Source organism: Callorhinus ursinus, unplaced genomic scaffold (assembly GCF_003265705.2).
Source record: "Callorhinus ursinus isolate GAN/ISIS: 27379988/994484 unplaced genomic scaffold, GSC_fseal_2.0 scaffold25, whole genome shotgun sequence".
Classification (NCBI taxonomy): Eukaryota; Metazoa; Chordata; class Mammalia; order Carnivora; family Otariidae; genus Callorhinus; species Callorhinus ursinus.
In genome coordinates, this window is record NW_027397087.1 from 28,378,342 (window position 1) to 28,399,468 (window position 21,127).

Below are 21,127 nucleotides of genomic sequence, written 5' to 3' on the forward strand. Positions count from 1 at the left end.
GTTTTGACAGGCCTTTGCCATCTTAGGATCAGCTAAACTTTCTTCTCATTCTTTTGTTATGATATTTGTCCTTTAACTTTTTAATTCACCCGGAATTTATTTTGGCACTTGATGCATAGTAAGACTCAGAACACTTTCTAATGATCACTCCTAGTTATTGCTTCAGTTCCTTACTAATGCCCAGGACGGTGTCAAAACCCTCAATTTCTAAGACACTATAAAGACAGGAGAAATAAAAGTCAAGGTCAGGAAGACCTGGGCTCTAGAATTCTCTCTCCTCCTCCAAAGCTCAGTGTCTCCTACAATGTCCCCGGGTCCTTGCACTGCTGGCAGATAAAGGGACCCAGAGCCACTTTGCCTTGGCAGCCCACTCTCAAGGAATCCCTCCTGGCTTCCCAAAGAACCATGAAGTGCCAGTTGGAGTTTGTATGCTGCTGACAACTCCCCAGCTGTTCTATCTGGCCACATCTGAGAAAGTCCTTAGTTCTCTCCAGTTCCCCACCAGCGCCTTCACCTGAGATGTGTGCAACCCTCTCTGCTCCCTTCCCCCTTTGTCAACGTCAGACACTGGGAAAGCTCACAGGTGTCCCAGCTAAGCCAGGGACTTAACTGGTGCTAAATTTCAGGCTAGCCAAGACCAGTTCTAAATAGGTCAGATCCCTATTTGCCCCTGGGTTGGCGTGCCTTTGGCTTGTGCCCTTCTTTTCCCAGAAAGGTGGTTGGAAATTCAGCTTTGTTTTAAGAATTTCAGGGTGTGAGGTGGGGCCCTAAAGATAACTTTTCACACTTCCGCCTTTCTGAGTATTTTTCTGAGAAATTCAGAGAAATCTGTGTCATTAGGAAACTATATAACAAGCCTGCATTCTTTTTCCCTTCCTCTGTGGTCCACCTGTTGTCAGGAATCGAAACATGTGTAGCTTATTCTCAACACATTCCTGAAATCAACAGCAACTGCAGAAAGCCTGCCTTTTCTCTGCTCACCAGTTCTCCACAGGGTCACAACCATTGTCCCAAAAGCTCCATTGTGGGGGTTTGAAATCCATCTGTCATTCATGAGGATGTTTGACACGCTCAGGTAAGGTCCCATCTTTAAAAGGTAAGAGTCTCCAGGTGCAAACTCTGTTGTCATGTTCTTTTCCATGCCACCTTAATTTCTGACTGAAGCTGAGCGCCCAGTGGGCTGGTACTATAGGCTGAACGTTTGTGTCCCTCTGAAATGCATATGTTGAATCCTAATCCCCCAGTGTGATGGTATTGAGCAGTGAGCTTTTGAGAGGTGGGTAGGTCATCAGGGTAGAACACCCATGAATGGAATTAGTGCCATTTTAAAAAGAGCTCCCTCACTCCTACTGTGTAGGGACACAGTGATGAGACTTCCATTTGGAGCTAGGAAGTGGGCTTCAAATCTGCCCACACCATTGATCTTGGACTTGCTACCCTCCAGAATTGTAAGAAATAAATTGTATTTAAGCCACCCCGTCTATAGGGTTTTGTTATAGCAGCCTGAACAGACTAAGCAGGCTGGCCTGGCAGAATATGTCATCTCGTTCTTGGAGATTGTGCCGGGTTCTCTCCCTGGGTCCCTGACCTGATCTGCTCTCCCTCCATCCTTCACCCTTCTCTGTGCCCAGGAGACTGACCTTGATGGACTGCACCTGCTGAGTTCCCTTGTTCTCTGGTTTCTAATTGAGTTGGGACAATGAGATGCATCAGTAGGAAATCACAAAGTGGGCAAAGAGAAATGTTGGGGTATTTATTCCCCTGGTTCTATCCTTGACAGGCCCTTTTCTTCCATATGGGCTGTATTACTCTGAAGGAAACAGTTGCTTCAGGTGCCCCTTTCCTACAACTCTTAGGGGATTCCAGTCACTACTTCCTTCCCTTTTGGTTCTTCTGCCTGAGGGGTGGAATTTCATGATCTTTTGTTGATTTCTGTTAACCCCATGTCAGCCTTGTAAATAATACCTACATGAAGCTATCTTCAGTCGTCTCTTTTGAGGGGGCCTTTGTGATCTGCCAGGACCCCGACATGGGGATCCCCTGCCAGGATGTGCTCCTCTTTAGCCTGCAAGGCTTCGTTGATTTGTAGATGAGATCCATCTGCCCTTCAGCCTTCAATCCAACCAGGTCACTGCAGGGGATGTCCATTGTCCCTGACTATAGAATCCTTCATGTTTAACAGGTTATGGTTTGAGATGGAAAATGGGAATCTTGAGACAGCCTAGAATCCTAGTCATGAAGATCTTTGCCACATTATGGGCTGCATTGGGACCACCTAGGAACTTGTTGGAAATGCAGACTCAGGCCCCAACCCCAGACCTCATGGGTCAGAATCTGCCTTTTAACAAGATACCCTGGCAATTTGCATTCACATCCCAGTGTGAGAAACACTGCCCTAGATTTACCATCCCAGCGTTCTCTCTGGAGTGTTCCTACCTTCCTGTGGGACTGTAAGGAAGCCAGAACCCAGATTCCCACTACTCCAAGTAACAAATCAAAGATATTTCTCTAGATTGGAACAAGGACCTCCCCCACCTCCTTCTCCAAGATGTTTTATGCATTTCAGCAAATCTTATTCTCATACTATGTCGAGGAAACCTTTAAGTCAATGATACTCGAACTTGGTTGCGTGTTAGAATCACCAGTGGAGCATCCTAGGTCAGTTGTAGGGCATTTGGGGGTGGTACCCAGGCGGTGGTGTGTGTTTGTTTATTTGTTTATGGGGGGAGTGGGGTGGGGAGGGGCAGAGGGAGAGAGAGAGAGAGAGAGAGAGAGAATCTTAAGCACGCTCCACACTCACCACAGCCCAATGTGGGGCTCGATCTCACAACCCTGAAATAGTGACCTGAGCCAAAATCAAGAGCGGGACACTTAACTGACTGAGCCACCCAGGCGCCCCCTCCCCTACCCCCCGCAGGCCCCAGGTTATTCCATGAGGAGCCAAGGTTGAGAACTACTATTCTCAGTTCCTCAGAGGGCTCAACATTTTCAAAAGCAAAGCCCAGAATATCTATAGGCTACTCTCGCTGAAAAGTGGGGAGAGGGGAAAATACAGAGTGGGGAAAAATCATTGCTGTTCAGCTCTGCCAGGCGGGGCGTCCCAGCACTGTGCTACCGGGTTGAGGATCAGGTGCCAGGTCTCCTGGTCTCCCCAGCTATTTTCCTGCAAACCCTCTCATAGCCTGCCCGAGTCTCCACGGAAGAAAGTGAGCTACTCAGAGGCCAGGTGCTCTCCCAAACTTCACTGTCTCCCCCCAGCTCATAGTAAAGGCATTTTATGAAGATGCTGGGGTCAACAAAAATGTATGCAAATGTAAGCACTTACGGCCTACGTTAATCCTTTCTCAATAACCACTGCTGTCTCAGGTGGCTTTTCTTTTCATGCTCTTGTACTGCAATTTCACGCTCCTTATGTCCATGTGTCTATGTGTTCTCTTCCCTAAAAGTCCATAGGTTTCTTAAGATCAGGATGGACTCTCATTCCCCAATTTGCCCAAGTAGCAGGGCAGGTGCGGGAATCTGTCCCCTGAGCGCCACACTCTGTGTAACTGGCGTGCTGGTCTTTCTTTGAGAACTATTCTGCCTCTGGTTTATCCAGAACCCTGCTTTTCCTGTCAGAACTTCTAGGTCCTTCTGGATACATGCCTTTGGTTCTCCCTCTGCCTCAACTTGGTGTGATGATAAGACTGAAGGACCACAGAATTCTGGCTAAATCCAAGTTAATTTGTTTGTTTACTTTTTTTTTAAGCAGTTCTTTTTCTTTTTTTTTTTTTAAGATTTATTTATTTGACAGAATGAGAGAGAGGCAGAGAGCACAAGCGGGGGGAGTGGCAGTGGGAGAGGGAGAAGCAGGCTGACCACTGAGCAGAGAGCCTGATGTGGGGCTTGATCCCAGGACCCTGAGATCATGACCTGAGCTGAAGGCAGACCCTTAACCAACTGAGCCACCCAGGCGCCCCAAATTAACTTGTTTCTAAAACTGGAAAAATAAGGCTAAGTCATTATAGGGTTAATGAGATATTATAGTGAGCTCTTCCTTTGGAAAATGTGTTCAAGCAAAAATAAATGAAAATCATTCTGTTTTCCCATTAGATAAAAGCTGATTAAAAGGCTAATGGGTCCGCAGGCTCAGAGTATTAAGAAGAATGGTGCTCTATTTGTTCACATTTGAAAATGTATTAAACTATTTGTAGAATGTCTGCTATACACAAAGTGGTAGACATTGTAAGCCCTGTTACCTGGGAGCACAGAAACTTTTTAAGTCTAATAGCCACTTAACTTTTATAAGTTGTTTCCCCATCTGTTAAATGAAAATAATCTGTATGTCTATTTCATAAGGTTATATGAATACATAATGAGGTAATACTTGTGCATAGTACACTGCAGATGCTCAGTAAATGCCAACTATAATTCCTAGAGCTTGTTGATTATAAAGAAATCAGTTGGCTCTGGAAATATTGGGCTGATGGTGATTTCCCTAGTGGTAACTTGTAAAATGCTAGGTTTCTAGAATAGTTCTGACTTAGGGAAGATCATGAATTCGTTCCATCTGCAGAAAATACTTGCTGGAGTCTTACCTTTGAATCAAAAACCGAGAGATTGTTCTTTCAAAGTGCAGTAGGTGACACAAGGAGCCCCTTGACATGCAGGACAAGCACTGGCCAGCAGAGAGCTTTATCTTCCATTTCCAGAGGGCCTTACCGTTGGCTCTGTCTCCCTAATCTGTTACCCAGTCACTCCCTAAGCAGCTGTGTGTAATAAACTCCAAATACAGACCGGGGTTATTGTGAATTTTTCTAAAGGAAAAATACATGTAAGACTGAGTCTAATCTCCAAATATTTTCTCCTAAATATTCCATTTCATCTGAAACTAGTTAACTATTTTAAACCACTTAAATTCCAAATTGCCCTTAGGTGAAAGTTAAATACTATTGGCTCTACATATATTTCTCATAGAGATACTTAGTCTGAAAATCCAGTAGAATTATGCCAGCTCTGTGGTCACTGTGTAGCATCTTCGACACTGGGAGCGAGGAGAGAGGTGTGTTGCTGATCTGTAGTGTTTGCTAATTTCCACGAATGTTTGCACTGGGGTCAATTTCAAGTACTAAAATGAAGTCACTTCATACAGAATGGGAAAGAGAGGAGCACAATCCTCCTGATCAGGTAATGCAAAAGTCTTATTTTAGGAATACTTTCACTGTCATCAAAACTGCTAATAAAATATCCATATTGACACTTTGGGGCATCCTTTTCTCTGACACCAGAGGAAGGAATGAAAAATGGGAGGGGTGTCTGGGTGGCGCAGTTGGTTGAGCAGCCAACTCTTGGCTTCAGCTCAGGTCGTGATCTCGGGGTTGTGGGATTGAGCCCCAAGTCATGCTTGAGTTTCTCTCTCCCTCACCCTCTGCCCCTCCCCGCTGCACTCTCTTTCTCTGTGAAGTAAATAAATCTTTTTAAAAAATGGGAGAGGGGAAAAAAAAAAAATGGGAGAGGGCACCCCTGTCGGACCCCTCTCACTCTGGAGAGCTTCACTTAATAAACTTCTATGGCTTTACTCACACAAAAAAATAAAAAATAAAAAATGGGAGAAAGAAGGGACTACTAGACTAACTCACAAACTGGATGGTTGGCCTTGAATAAAGAAGAGTTGACCTCCTGGATCATTTTATCCACCTGAGCACAGCCCATTGCACAGAATAAGAGCTCTACCAGCCTTCCTTCTCAGACTTGCTAATGATGTAGTAACACATTAAATATGGAATTTCAAGTTAGGAAGGGACAATCCATTCCTATTTTCAACAGCTCTAATTGTTCCTTCTATCGTGTGGAAGCCTGCTTGCTTTTAAATTCACCCATTGAATTTCTGGCCTAGGAAGGGAACATAGAAAACACATGTCATTCATTTTCCAACCAACAGCGCTGAGCTAATTGAGGACAGGATTTCACCTTCTCTTAGAATTTACCTCTCCAGGGGTGGCTGGGTGGCTCAGATGGTTGAGCATCTGCCTTCAGCTCAGGTCATGATCCCAGGGTGCTGGGATCGAGCCCCACATCGGTTTCCTGGCTCAGCAGGGAACCTGTTTCTCCCTTTGTCTCTCCCCCTGCTCATTCTCTCTCTTTCTCTCTCTCTCTCTGTCTCAAATGAATAAATAAAATCTTAAAAAAAAAAAAAAAGAATTTACTTCTCCAGGATGCATATCCTAGTATTCACAGTTTCTCATCACCCTTTTTACATTTCTTTGGACATGCTCCAATTTGCCCACATCCCTCTTAAAATAGGCCCAATGACTGAACGCATTGCCAGCTCTGAATCACAGGGAACTGTTACTTGCCTTGTTCTGATCATCACATGTGTACCAGTTCAGCCCCATATCACATATGCTTTTTTGGCAATGTGATGGCACCACACTGTTGATTAACATAACCTTGTAGGTGACTAACACCCTAAGTCTTTTTAAGTGTTACTAAACCTCTTATTTCTCATGCTCTAATTGCATTTTAAGAAATCTACATCTCGTGAATATTCTAAAAACCAGTGAATTGCACTCTTTGTCAGTGGGTTGTATGATATGTGAATATCAATAAAGCTGTTAAAAAATATAAGTGCAGGAAAGAAAAGCAGATGTGTTTTATCAAATAACAACTAAATCTTGCCAGACACATTATTTCACATAATCCTTTCAACAATCCTTTGGCGTTCTAGAGGAACTAAGAGCCTTGTGTAAGTGGGGGAGCAGGGATTTGAACATAGATCTGCTCAAGATGCCCATGTTCCTTCTACCACACTGCTTTCCTGTCACCCTGCTACGTGCTAGGCACCGTGATTGGTGCCCAGTTGAAGTTAGAGGGAGGAGGTCTTCCAGGCAAGCAGAGCCACAGGACCATGCGGACCCTCAGAGCACTAGCAGGTGATAGGGTGACTTAGATTCAGGCGTGAAAAGGAAGGTGTCCCAAAAGTGAAGCAAATATGATGACTGGTGAAGGTGGGGGTGGTAGATTTGGGGGAGGTGTTGGAAATAACCCTGTGAGTGACCCAGAGTGGCAGTGTGGGTCACATAGGACAAAGTGCAGGTAGCAAGGTCTCAGCTTGGTCTGTGTTTCAGATGTGTTACCTAGGAAAAATAGCTGTATGTGCATCAGAGTGCTGATTTTAAAGGGGCCAGGGTCCTGGCTGGGTTATAGAGGCAGGGGCTGAAGCCTGGGGCATCCAGGAGTCAAGTCCTGCAACACGGAATCAAACTGAATCCCAGGATGAGGCTGAAGCCCAGAGGCCAGAACCAGAGCATTTAGTGAAGCAGAACAGGTCACAGGGTGACCTAACAGTGTCCCCTGAACTCCTGAACCAGGGCTCCTTGAAACCTTCAGCTAGTGGTAGGATTTGTCCCTGAATCTGGGGCAGAGCCAAAGCTACAGGTGAATGTCCTGTGGCCCAGAATGGGGCCTGACAACATTAAAGTGCATATCCAGTGTGGTTTTTTTTCCTGCAACATGCATGACCAATGACAGCAGCAGTTATACATACCCCTGCAGAAGTATTCAGGGTTAGAACATTCTGGGTGTGCCTCCATAATGCCACTTTCTTCCGTACTACACAAGAAAGTGTATCAGGAAGTGACAAAGAACGTTATTTCAGGAGTAGCTGTGCATCTGTTCCATTCAGTTTGGTCATCAGCAAATATTACTGGTGTGCATGTCTGGCTTGGGCAGGCCAGTGTGATAGGATCTCCCGGGTGGGCATCAGCAGGCAGACCCTGCCTGTGCAGCCAGAATCCCTGGCTTAGCCTCTCTCTCTCTCTCTGTCTCTCTCTCTCTCAGCCAACCACTCACGCAGCCAAGACTCCTTGGGTTTCACGTAACAGATATAATCTTGCCTGAGCTCAATGGAGAGAGTGCTGGACATGGGCCAGGGCAGGAAGGGCAGTGGGGCCTCGGGGGGGGTCAGAACAAAGCACTGAGAGGCCCCGGGAATGGAGACAACTCTTCTCTTGACACCTCCCTTTTTCTCTCAGGGGTGACCTGGTTTCTCAACTCTACTTCTCCCTGACTCTCTTTCAGCCTCCTCTCCCTACACCCCAGTTTTTCTGCTTCTCAGGGCTCACAGTGACAGTGGCCATGCTAGCCCCTTGTTCCAGGGCCAACAGTGACCGACCAGAAGGCCTGTGTCCCAGTCCCAGATGCCCTAGCGAGAGAAGCTGGTTTTCTCAGCTTGGGTCAGGAGCGTGGAGTCCAGTAGCCTGCGGGCACTTGGGACCATGGTGACTCCTGGGGCCCACCCTAGTGGAAGAGGGTGAGGGAAGCTCTTAGGGAAGGAGGCAGAGGTTGGATAGAGAACCCATCATGTTGCTTCTTCCCTCCAAACCATTGTCACTACCACCTTTGGCAAGGCTAAGTCCTCCTCTCAGGCTGCCTCGCTATTGCTCTGTCTTCTCCCTGAAGCATCTGGTTATTTGCTGGACATAGTTTGTTGACTAAAAACACCTTCTCCACAAACTTCAGCAAACTGGTGATGAATGTATGCAATAACATTTTTTTCATGTAGAACAATCAAATCTAGGGACCACATTTGAAGAGAGATACCATTTTTTTTTAAAGATTTTATTTATTTTAGAGATAGAGAGCAAAAGTGTGGTGAAGAACAGAAGGAGAGAGACCAGCAGATTCCATGCTGAGTGTGGATCCTGATTCAGGGCTCAGTCCCACAACCCCGAGGTCATGACCTGAGCCAAAAATCAAGAGTCAGATGCCCAACCAACTGAGCCACCCAGGCACACATCCTCCCCTCCTTTTCTGTTTTTGAGAGAGGGCAGGGAAGGGGCAGAGGGAGAGGGAGAGAGAGAATCATAAGTACGCTCCACCTTCAGCTTAACCAAATGAGCCACCCAGGTGCCCCAAGGGATACCATTTTAAACTAAAGACATCCCAAGTACATTGGAAGTGAGCCCATTTACAAGGATCCACACTGCCTAGCAATATATTGTACAACCAACAAAGTGCGTTTTAAACAGTCCTCATATTATGTTTGGACGAGAACTATCTTATTCATACTTCAAGTATCTAAAGAATAAAATCTGCAAGCAGGGGCTAGAAGCAGAAAATTTTGAGTTTCTAACCTAAGTGGGTTCCTGCTTCATATTTATAAGACAGCATTGAGGGGAACTGTGGGGTAAGCCGTTAAATCTGAAAGCTATCCTCTAAGGCTCTGCAAGCAACCAAGACTTCCGACCCTATAATCTCTAATGGTGATGACAATGATACCATCTGAATGCTTATTTCGTGTCAGGCACTGTGCTAAGCACTTTACATGGATTATCTCATTTAATCTTTTCACCGTCTCTATGAGATAAATAGTAGTAGTATTCCCATTTTACAGATAAGGAAACTAAGGCACAGAGCTTAAGTACCATTCCCAAGACCTCATGAAAGGTAACTTGCAAAACTAAGATGTAAGCCTAGGTCTCGCGGAAGCTCAAGAATTTTTTTTAAGATTTTATTTATTTATTTGACAGAGAGAGACACAGTGAGAGAGGGAACACAAGCAGGGGGAGTGGGAGAGGGAGAAGCAGGCTTCCCGCCGAGCAGGGAGCCTAATGCGGGGCTTGATCCCAGGACCCTGGGATCATGACCTGAGCCGAAGGCAGACGCTTAACGACTGAGCCACCCAGGCGCCCCAAAGCTCAAGAATTTTGATCTTAACCAATATAATTTACTTAGAGATTCAAACAAGAAATTTTTTAAAAATTATTTGAGGGTGGGGCGCCTGGGTGGCTCAGTCACTTAAGCATCCAACTCTTGATTTTGGCTCAGATCATGGTCCCAAGGTCATGGGATTGAGCCCTGATTCCCCATCTCCCTCTCCCCCTCCCCACCTCCCCCCACCTCTCTTTCTAAAAAAAAAAAAAAAAATTATTTGAGGGGTGCCTGGCTGGCTCAGTCAGTTAAGCATCTGACTCTTGATCTCAGCTTAGGCCTTGATCTCAGGGTCATGAGTTCAAGCCCCACATTGGGCTCCATGTTGGGCATGGAGCCTACTTAAAAAAAATAATTTGAAAATGAAGCACCCTAAGAAAGAAAAAGACAAAGGAAGGAAGGAAGGGAGGAAGGAAGGAAGGAGCCCCCTCATGAACATTAGGTTTTCTTATCATTTTCATGACTCCTTAGATCTTTTCATTTTCAATTTGTTTGATTAAGTGTATTTTTATGTCTCCTATAAAGAAGGCGCTGATGTCAAGGGGGATGTAAAAATGATTAAGACCCTCTTAGGATTTTCAAGGAGCTCAAGGTCATCTAATAATAAGGAAGAGGCTGTATAAACATAATTTCAACATATGATACACCATCCTAGAAACATAAAGTCTAGAGGAGATTAAGGGAAGGTGCAATCATGTTCACTTACTATATAAAAGTTATGATTTAGGGCACCTGGGTGGCTCAGTTGGTTAAGGGGACTGCCTTTGGCGCAGGTCATGATTCAGAGGTCCCAGGATCGAGTCCTGCATCAGGCTCCCTGCTCAGCAGAGAGTCTGCTTCTCCCTCTGACCCATTCCCCTCTCATACTCTCTCTCTCTCTCAAATAAATAAAATCTTAAAAAAGTTATGATTTGTTGCATATGAATATTGTTAGATGAATTGTAGAAGAGAGACAGAAATCCCATGTTAACCAAAGTAATCAACAATTCTGAAGTGTGATGCTTAACAAGACTATTATGACTTCTGGTAAATCATGTAGCTATGTCTTTAAGTGAACCATGGAATGTGACCCCTCTAAATAAGACTGTGACTTTAAAGGAAGAAATGCATCCTCGACAGGCTTGATCCTTGTTGCATATTTTCAGCAAACACTCTTCTGAGGAAAACTCCTCTAATGTGAGCTGTAAGTCAGCAAACCAAGGCAGGGAGACTAAGAAGAAGGGCAGGGGAGATCTTTGGAAGAGCTCTCTACTCGATGTGAGGCATTAGATCTCAAGAATCTTTCCAGAACGGTCCCAGACATAAATGGATACACCTGTTCTTTGTACTTTGGTTGCAGAAACCAGTCTGTCATCTGCCACCAGCTGGGCCCAGTGGGTCTCGGTGCTGCCTGCCATCCAGGAATCTGAGGTGTCCATTCCCATTGCCAACCCGGCTCTCTGTTCGGGTAACTCAAGCTCACCTGCACATTTCTGTCCCCCTGAAGTCTGCAGCAGTCTGTGATCAGTACTGAGAGGCCTCACCGTGGCAGTGGAAAGCAGGAGGCACTCCAAACTTTGGACAAAGTAGCTCTAGTTCTCCTTTTCATTTATGTACGACTTTACATTACAAAGCCCGTCACAACCATCATTAATTAAACCTGCCGCTCACTGCCCTCTGAGGTAGGACTGAATTAGTCTGCTCATTTTACTCCTGACAAAACAGATAGAAGGGCTTAGGGATTTGCTGAAGTGAAATGGTTCAATCAAGGAAGCTTGGCCCAGTTCTTTTTTTTAGTTCATTCTTTTTTGCCTGGAAAGAGGCCTTCATGGTGCCCAGCTCTTAACTCCAAGCAGCTTAAGGAAGTCAACTGGGAAGAGTTTCTTGGCAGGGAAATGATAGCAATCTGGAGCAGAGCAGCAATGTGGGGCTTGAATTATTTGAAAACAGCCAAGCATATTCTTCTGGTTCCCAGTGGATGTTAGACACGTGCGCGCACACGATTCCTCCCGTCAGGCCAGGGAGCAGGGCCAGGACATGGGGCCATAGTTAGAACATGGCTTACAGACAAAGCAGCCCACCCACCACCCACATTTCCACTCTCTGTTACCGATCCCTTGTATTATGATTTTAAACAAACTCAAAATCAAACCTATTCCAAGAGCAGGCCTAGTCCCGCAATCTGTGGGGCTTGAGGTGAAAAAAAGTGAAAACAAACAATAACAACGAGAAATAACAAAAACAAAGAAAACAGTGAAAACAGGGGGCCGACTGAGCCTGGGTGGCTCAGTTGGTTAAGCATCTGTCTGCAGTTCAGGTCATGATCTCAGGGTCCTGGGATCCAGCCTCACGTGGGGCTCCCTGCTCAGCGGGAGTCTGCTTCTCCCTCTCCCTCTGCCTGCTGCTCCCCCTGCTTGTGTCCTCTCTCTGTCAAATAAATAAATAAAATCTTAAAAAAACAACAACAGTGAAAACAGGCCCACATATCTTGTGTCTAAATATTTAAAAAATTATAAATGAAGATAACAAGTTTCTTACCTTGACGGATGTTTATAATGACCTAAAAAAGTGATATGAAATTTAGACTATTTGGCTCCACAGAGCTCCATGCCAGAATGTGGTGATTCAGGGAGAGCAGTCCTGGCCTGGACTGATGCCCTGCTTTCCCGCCGCCAGGCAGAGGCTGCATCAGGAAGGGCCTCATACACATACAAGGAGGATCCCAGACCATGCGTTCAAGCTCTGGCCACGTTAGCACCCCCTTTTGGCCATTGCTTATGCCTGTGGTGCCACACCAATGGCAGTGTACCCTCAGAAGGATAGGTCAGGAAAAGAGGCCCCTACCATTCCTGGAAGCAGGGTCTTTGGCAGGGAATTCTGGGGTCTGGGAACCTAGAGTGGATTCTAGAAAGGGAGCATGGCTCTGAGTGAATACATCCACGTGGCCTGTGGATTCCTCACCCACTGGGGAGTAGGGACCCGAAGAGGACAAGGGTAGGGCTCTCTAAAGAGTGGGCCCCAGGGGAGGGGCCCCTCTTGCTAAGACAAAAGAGCAAATGATATCTGGCCAAATAATAAATAAGCCAAAAGTGTGAGTTAATACTGGAGCCTGCACAAATCTGGATACCAGAGGTAATTGCTACCTCAAATATAATACACATGGGCATGAGCTGTTTCAAGTGTTTTGCCTGCTCTCCTACCACGAATAACTTATTCTGGGCAGTAGCCATGCTCTCCAGTAGGTGTAAGGGCCAGAAATCAAATGAATAAACTCCATAATTAAATATTTTACTGGAGAGGTTGCACCCAGATACCAAAGCTCTAGGTGGTGATCCTGGCATGGGTGACCTTTTTTTTTTTAAGATTTTATTTATTTATTTGAGAGAGAAAGAATGAGAGAGAGAGAGCAATGGGGGGGGGGGCAGTCAGAGTTCTACCTGAGCAGGGAGCCCGATGTGGGACTCGATCCCGGGACTCCAGGATCATGACCTGAGCCGAAGGCAGTCGCTTAACCAACTGAGCACCCAGGTGCCCCATGGGGTGACCTTTTTGTTGCCTCCCCAAAATGGACCAAGTAGAAAGGAGAAGAAAAGCGTGACTCCCTCGGGCCCTGGGTGTGTGCTGCCCTGCTCTTTGTAGCAGTCCTTGGGTCAGCCAAGGTTGCAAGGAGCTATGGGACAAAACCAATCCCTCCGTCCGCATGATTCCCCTCAGAATCAGAGTCATGATCTCAGTCCTGGCTTGACATACAAAAAAGTTAAAATTATGAGCGTTTTTTTAAGTCATATCTCTTTCATTTAATGATTTACAACATTTAATTAAAAAAACTATGTCCACACATAAAAAGTATTTTTAGTCATCAATTCTCAAGGCAAAAGATGTAAATAGTGAAATCTATAAGATGTATACTTTGATGTTAATTTGTTGTTGTGTATTTCAACGATAAGAGCATTGGATTCTGGATTCTTGGCTCAGACAAAGGCTTTAGTTCAGCCTTCTCTAACACCATGGTTTCTAATGTATGAAAGACATATTTCCTTAATGATCTTTGGATGTTGGTTACATAGATGAATTCCTTAAATTTTTTTTAATAGAGATAAAAACACAGCCCGAATCAGAAAAAGGAGTCAATTCATACCATCGGGTGGTGGTCACTTCTGGGGTGTGGACAGACAGAGCCTCCTTCTGCCCTCACCCCCACCAGCCTTCTCCCCCACAGGTGCACTCTGTTCAGACAGAGCCACTCTGTGAGCCAAGGACAATATGTGCGCCTACGTTGACCCCATTTCTGGTTGTCACTTGACAACTTGAGCCAACTATTACTAGATGACCCAACGGTTATGACGTTGCCACCCAAAGTACCTACCTTCCTGGAGGCATGCCCTCAGCCTCCCCACCAGTCCAGGCTCCCATGTCATTGTGATTCAGCCTCCCCACCCCGCCAGTTCAAGTGAATCATATGTCCAAGTAAGTGACTTAGTGCTGGTCAATAAGATCTTGCTGGGGTGGGGGCGCCTGGGTGGCTCAGTCGTTAAGCATCTGCCTTCGGCTCAGGTCATGATCCCAGGGTCCTGGGATCGAGCCCCACATCAGGCTCCCTGCTCGGCAGGAAGCCTGCTTCACCTTCTCCCGCTCCCCCTGCTTGTGTTCCCTCTCTCGCTGTGTCTCTCTCTGTCAAATAAATAAATAAAATCTTAAAAAAAAAAAAAAAAAGATCGTGCTGGGGTGGCCCTGTCCTGCTCTCTAATAAGAAGCATGGCTCTCAGATGATGCTGATGACCATTCATGAAACTTGATGTCCCGGATGCTGTTTATCCAGAATAGTCCGGGAATGGGGCATTCTAATACACTGGGGAATCTGCTGACCTATAGACTACCAGTTTTGAAAGAAAAATAAACTAATTAGGAAAGAACTTTTTCTACAACAGTGCATCACTGGCATATCATAATTTTACCCAGCATTGTAATTACGTATGCATGTACCCCACCTCTCCTGCAAAACCGCAGGCTTCTTAAGGGATAGTCTGTACCAGTTTCGTCTTTATTCCCCTTATAGTACCTAGTGGGTTGCTTTATATATTGTAGGTGCTAAAAAAAAAAAAAGTTTTTGTTAAATTAATGAAAATATAGAACACAAACTATGATTTGCCAACACTGACTTAATCCTTCTCTGATGACTCAGGCCCTCCAGGGTTCAGGCTTATTATTACGTGGGTTATCTCTGGGGATGTTTAATACAGACCAACTGCCTGACAGGGGAATTCTACAATGACTGGAAGACAGTACTGGGTATCTACCGATTCATTCCACTTCTAAGTCTATGTGCCTGTATTTAAAAGTCAAACACAGAAGCGATCCCATTTATTATTCCCTGAAAGGAATACCGCATCACATAGAAGATTTCAAATAAAGAGTGTTAGCTAGCTTCTGCTTTTAAACCTTCACCAGGTCAAGGAATTTATCTTTGAGATTTTTGAAAAGATAGGATGTCATTAGTACTATTAATGTATTATAACAGTTATTTTATTAAAGTCTAATCATTGGATTATAATTTAATGAATGCAAACATATTTATCACTATGCACCTAATATATGCCAAGCCCTGTGTTAGTCATTAGGGATACAATATGAATATAATTCATACCCTCAAGAAATTTAAATAATTTATCTTTTAAGAGCATTTTATTATACAGATCATTTTACAGAACTTTAGATGTCACTGTAGAAAATGAGCCTGGGTGTGATGTGACCCTCTAACAGGTCCTATAACTCACTCAAAATACAGAATAATACAAAAGAAAAAATGCAGATGTTAGCTTAATTATTGACATTAGTCTTTTTTTTTTTCCTGAAAAACTCAGCCTCCAGAATGTTCATTTAAGAATCTAGTTTTTTACACTTTTTTTTTTAATTTTTTATTGTTATGTTAATCACCATATATTACATCATTAGTTTTTGATGCAGTGTTCCATGATTCATTGTTTGTGCATAACACCCAGTGCACCATGCAAAACGTGCCCTCCTCAATACCCATCACCAGGCTAACCCATCCCCCCACCCCCCTACCCTCTAGAACCCTCAGTTTTTCAGAGTCCATCATCTCTCATGGTTCGTCTCCCCCTCTGACATACTCCCCTTTTCTTCCTCTCCTGTTATCTTCTTCTTTTCCTTTTTTCTTAAAATATGTTGCGTTATTTGTTTCAGAAGTACAGATCTGTGATTCAACAGTCTTACACAATTCACAGCGCTCACCGTAGCACATACCCTCCCCAATGTCTATCACCCAGCCATTCCATCCCTCCCACCCCCAATCACTCCAGTAACACTCAGTTTGTTTAGTTTTTTACACTTTTTGATTGCTGGGTAAGTTAGCTTCTGGACATGAGGTGATTTTCATTTCCATTGAGTACCATGTCTGTCCCCCAGGACTTGGGGGCAAGGCAGTTGCCCCAAGTGGGGAGAAAGGAGCCATCACAGCACCCCTCCCCTCTGGCCAATCTTTCTGTGGGTGCAGTCGCGAGAGAGGTGGCAGGAGGGAGCCCTGCCCTGGGATTCAGGAGAAACCAGTCCAGTTTGTCAGCTTCCTGTAAACATGCTGATTTTCATCATGACAGTAGGACTTTACAATTCAATCTTTATATCTAAAACTAAGGGTCTAGATGCAATCAGTTTCCCAACATATATTCTGCGAAACACAGGTCCCAGAAGACTCTCCATCAAAAAGGTGCCTCAGAGTACAAGTGTGAGGAAGCCTGCACTTTGCACCCGACTGTGAAGAGTCAGTCACAAAGCACATCAGCATACTGAGGATTCAGAGAAATCGTATCATCAAAACACTGTGAGAGCAGCATTTCTCAAAAGCGTTTGGCATGAAACCCATTCTTCTAGCTTCACCCACCCATTCACTTAATGTTCTGAGGCACAAACTTTGGAAACAATAAATGATCTCTATACTCACTGGTTTTATAGTATCTTAAAGCAGAAAATAGTCTTAGAAAATAGAGGTCCATAAGGTTAGGATCTCGTAGCTAGTCAGCGGCCAAACTAGGTCCCTTTCATTTGTCAATTTCTCACATTCCATATACCAATAACCCCAGTGAATGAAATTTTACTGTGAGCAGGGCTCCAAAGAGCATCAGTAATTGAAATTTACAGATTTTTCGCTAAGCTCCAGGGTTTCCACTTTGGGTTAAATTCTTGGTTGAAGTGACTCCTGATTAAGCAAAACTAATGGTGCATATCCATAGGCTAGGGAGATGTTACCAAGCAGAAAATTATCCACAATTCAAGAAACTAATGAGAAGGGGGGAAAGCGAAACAAACAGCACAGAGTCCAAAGCCCAAGTAATTATCTCCTGGGTAACTAAAGTAAATTCCTTTTTTTTTTTTTTAAACTGAGTTTAAGGAGATCCTTTTTTTTTTTTTTGTTTTGTTTTGTTTTAAGTATTGAGTCATATATTCCTTTGGTGTCAGGATTAAGAAAAGAGAACTGATATTTGCTATACCAACCTCAAAGACCAACGTCCTAGATAGTGTCTCCTTAATGCTAACTTAAAAAAAGTCTCACACATCACTTCATAATGAACTTTGCCTTGAGCTTAAAGGACAAAGATAGTTTTAAGCTTCACTTTCTTTTCATGCGGTTTGCTTGTAAAGAATTCTGTAAGTTAGTGGCTAAGTAAACAACTGTATGCTCCTAGCTGTGAATTGGCCGTTCCACAGTCCCAACTATAGTATAGCCTAACCCCAAAGTAATTAAAGAACCGAGCAATTTGCATTCTTTTTCTACAAAACTACTCTTGAGTAGCAGATGGCAAACACAAATGTTTTGCTCTAGAGACATATGGAAACCTCTCTGTTTCATAAAAGCCTCAATGAATATTAAACGCTGAATAATGCCATTCATTGCAAAAATAAGATGTTGTGATAATCTCCCAAACAGGCCTAATTAGGCCATATAGCTACTTGATTTTCATAGAGTAATACGTGGGAAATTACTATGTGATTAGGATTTCATTAGCAGTTTTTCTTAATCTGAATTTTCATCCTGGCACCGAAGAATCACCTATTCAGCCTATTTCTTCAGCATTCTGTTATGTTGCAACCATCACTTATAATTGTAAATCTTAAAAATAAGTAATCAAAGAATTCTGCTTGATTTCATATTAACTGCTTCGGTTCTGTTTGAACAGTGAGAATGAGGAATTTCAAGAGAGATCGGATGTTTTATCATAGGTTCTGGAGCATTCAACCTGTTCCCTGATTAACTCCATTGAATAAGCCTTGCTGCTGTTAAATTGGAAAAAAAAAAGTCTATGTTTAAGGTTATTCAGGAAATGATTATCCATATTAAGTAGGAATTGGAAGCAGGAATATTACTGGATATGGCTCAAAATACAAAGCAGAGTCTCATTTTTCTCTGAACCTTTTAGACTGGTACCCTCATAAATTGTTGTCACCAGCACAGAGAGGACTGAAACGTTGCACTCCTTGGAAAGAGAGAAGTACTGATAACTGAGTCATAGGGTGGACTGAATGCTATTTGGAACAAGGAACTAGGTATCTTTGGCTCCTTTCCCAGCTCCACACCCTGCCTGGCCTCCAAAAGACCTACTAGGCCTCGAGGCTGTTGGGATAAATCTCGATTCATCAGGGTGTTTGGTTCGCTTGGGAGAGTCACCTGTTATGGGGGTTTGGATTCAAAAACCAAAGAATTCTATAGTCAGGAAGGGAGTATCTAACCCAGCCCCCCTCATTTTACAGTTGAGGAAACTGAAGCATAGAAAGGTTGTTGTCCTTGTTTATGGTCACAGAGCAGAGCTAGTTAGTGGCAGAGGTGGGAACAGAACTCAGGTCACCTGGTGCTTAGTCCAGTCCTCTCTTCATTACAAAACCCCAGAACTTAGAAAGTTCAAGGCTGGGACATCTGGGTGGCTCAGTCCATTGAGTGTCCGACTCTGATTTCAGCTCAGGTTATGACCTCAGGGTTGTGAGATAAAGCCCCTATCAGGCTCCTTGCTCAGCAGGTAGTCTGCTTGAGATTCTCTCTCTCCCTCTGCCCCTCCTCCCAGTCTCTCTCTCTCTCTCTCAAATAAACACAATAATCTGTTAAAAAAAGAAAAAAGAAAGTTCAAGGCGGCCGAAATGGTTGACCTTTGCTACTTGCTTTGAGTTGAGGTAGAGTAGAGAGGAGTCAGGTGTATAAGTGCCTATGTAATTCTAGCTTTGGACCACCCAGCCCCTCTTTAAGCAAACAGTTATTTGCTTCTTGCTCTTCTTCCCAGTTCAACATCAACGTACCTGTTTAAGAGAACAAGTCAGAATTTTCCTGGATCAGCTCCATGACTTCTCCAGAAATTCCAACATAAACAACCACCTAGCTGTACTCAATACAAATATCGATATGTACTTGACACTGAAACAGGTGCTAGTATTCATTTGTTGCTTCTGTAGTCTTGTCTCCTGTTTTCTCTGTCTCTAATGGACCCCGTGATTTAGGTTGAGCTTGACCCTTCCCTCAACCCCACCCAGTTGGTCTAGGCCAGTCTCCTGGATGTTAGGATTATTTCATGGCAGGGCAGTCAGGTCCCAGGGAACTCAATTTTAGGGGATTTATTTAAACTTTTGAGGAAGAGGATACTCTATATTCTGCTTTGTTGAACGTGGAAGCAAGGAGTTTGGGGAGTTTCAGGAAGACATTTTGCAACCACATTGGGCTGGCCTGTTGAAATAAGTGTTACTTTGAGGAAGCATTGCTAAGAAAATGAGAGAGAGAAACCTCAGGTCCCAGGCATGTCATTTGAATCACTGGATGACTCACCTGTCATTAGTTTTATATCTGATTATTTTAGTATGTGGTTAAATAAATATTTTCATTATTTAAGCCATCCAGTGTTCTATTATTTACTGCCATAAACATCTCAGATCTGTTATGATTGTGAGTTTCAGCATATCTTCATTTTGCCAATGGATCAGAGTCCATTTTACATTTGGTCCCAAAATGCTTTCTTTAATCACTCAAGCTTACAAGAAACTCTACCCAAAATGCATATACTTACTGCATATGCCTTATTTGACACAAAATCCTGCATAAAGGAATGGATTTTACTAAAATATTTTATCTTATTTTTTGTAAAGTATTTTATTGTCAGAAACTTTATATCAGAGAAAGAAATAATACAAGAGGTATTCAAATGGATTCCTTACAGTCTACCCCCTAGTAGAGTAAAATAATTGATCCCAACTCTCTGTGCAGGCTAAGCTTGACCTCCCCTTTCTGCCGGCTGGACCCTACCCAAAAATGGAGCCACTCAGAGTTGTTGCAACTTGGGCGGCTCCCTCCACATTCTGGATGATTAGGTATTCACTCCTGACACCCAAGAAAGAGTTTTGCTATCATCTGAGCATTGGCCATGGTCCTTGCCCATATTCTAAGGGCCTATGCTATAGATGGCCTCCCATTCAGTCATGTTTATTAACCCAGGCCTGAAGGATGCAGAATGTCCTCTCATCCCCTCTACACCTTTGTTATATACCGACTGACTCTGTTCGAAGAAGCTAGGTTTACAGAAATGTGTTAATCAAGCAGATACTATACTTACGGCAGCAATTTTTGGTATTATATCATTTGTTGTTTAACTTTCGCATCTAGTCGTGATATGCAAAATATTTAACAATCTGTTTGGCATGAGCATTTGATCAATCAGTTTGGAAGCCTGACCAATCAGAATGTATGCCCAAATAATCACAATGGACACCCAACCAACCAAAATGGATGCCTGACCAATCTGAATCAAAAGCCAACCGATCAGAATGAACACCTGACCCATCAGGACAAACGAAGTGTATATAACCAAGTACCTGTCTCCCATTTATCATTGAGCTTTTCACTTGTGGATTCTCCTCTCAATTAACTGGGAAGCAAACTGAGGGCAGGGACCACCTGATAGATCTCTTTGTATTCTCCATGTGGCCTTGCTGAGCTGGTTTCATAGTAAGCCTAATGGATATTTGTTTGAGTGGACATTATTCATCCCATGATTACCCAGGAAACAACAGTGGGTGGAAAGAGTACTGTTTGTCCCTCTCTGATGAAGATAATTATAGAATTATCCCACTGGAATATCACTAAACAAATGGCATGTTTTGGGATAACACACAGGTGGTAAGAGAAATTGGTATTTTTTGAGGGATTATCATCCAATATGATCTTAACAAGCTAGAGAAATAAGATATAATCACACTGATTTCTTAAACACAATAATGAATAGTATACTTACAGAATGAATAACATATAAATACAAGATAGGTAAAAAAACAGAAAGGTATTTGTGAGGTCAAAAATACCTAGGTCTTACAGTGAATAATAAACTGAAGGTGTCCCAGCTATTTAAAAAACTAGAAAACTGGCACGATAGTCAGATGTTCATTCATTTATTTGACAACTTAATTGAGTACC

At 43.6% G+C, this 21,127-nt stretch overlaps 1 long non-coding RNA gene across 1 annotated transcript; it reads left to right on the top strand.

Moving 5' to 3' along the window:
- Positions 1–884: 884 nt before the first annotated feature.
- LOC112832842 (uncharacterized) lies at positions 885–14,274 on the top strand. Its single transcript, XR_003210500.2, has 3 exons — positions 885–1,075; positions 11,030–11,137; positions 13,764–14,274. It is a non-coding gene; the product is annotated as an uncharacterized lncRNA (long non-coding RNA).
- Positions 14,275–21,127: the final 6,853 nt, after the last annotated feature.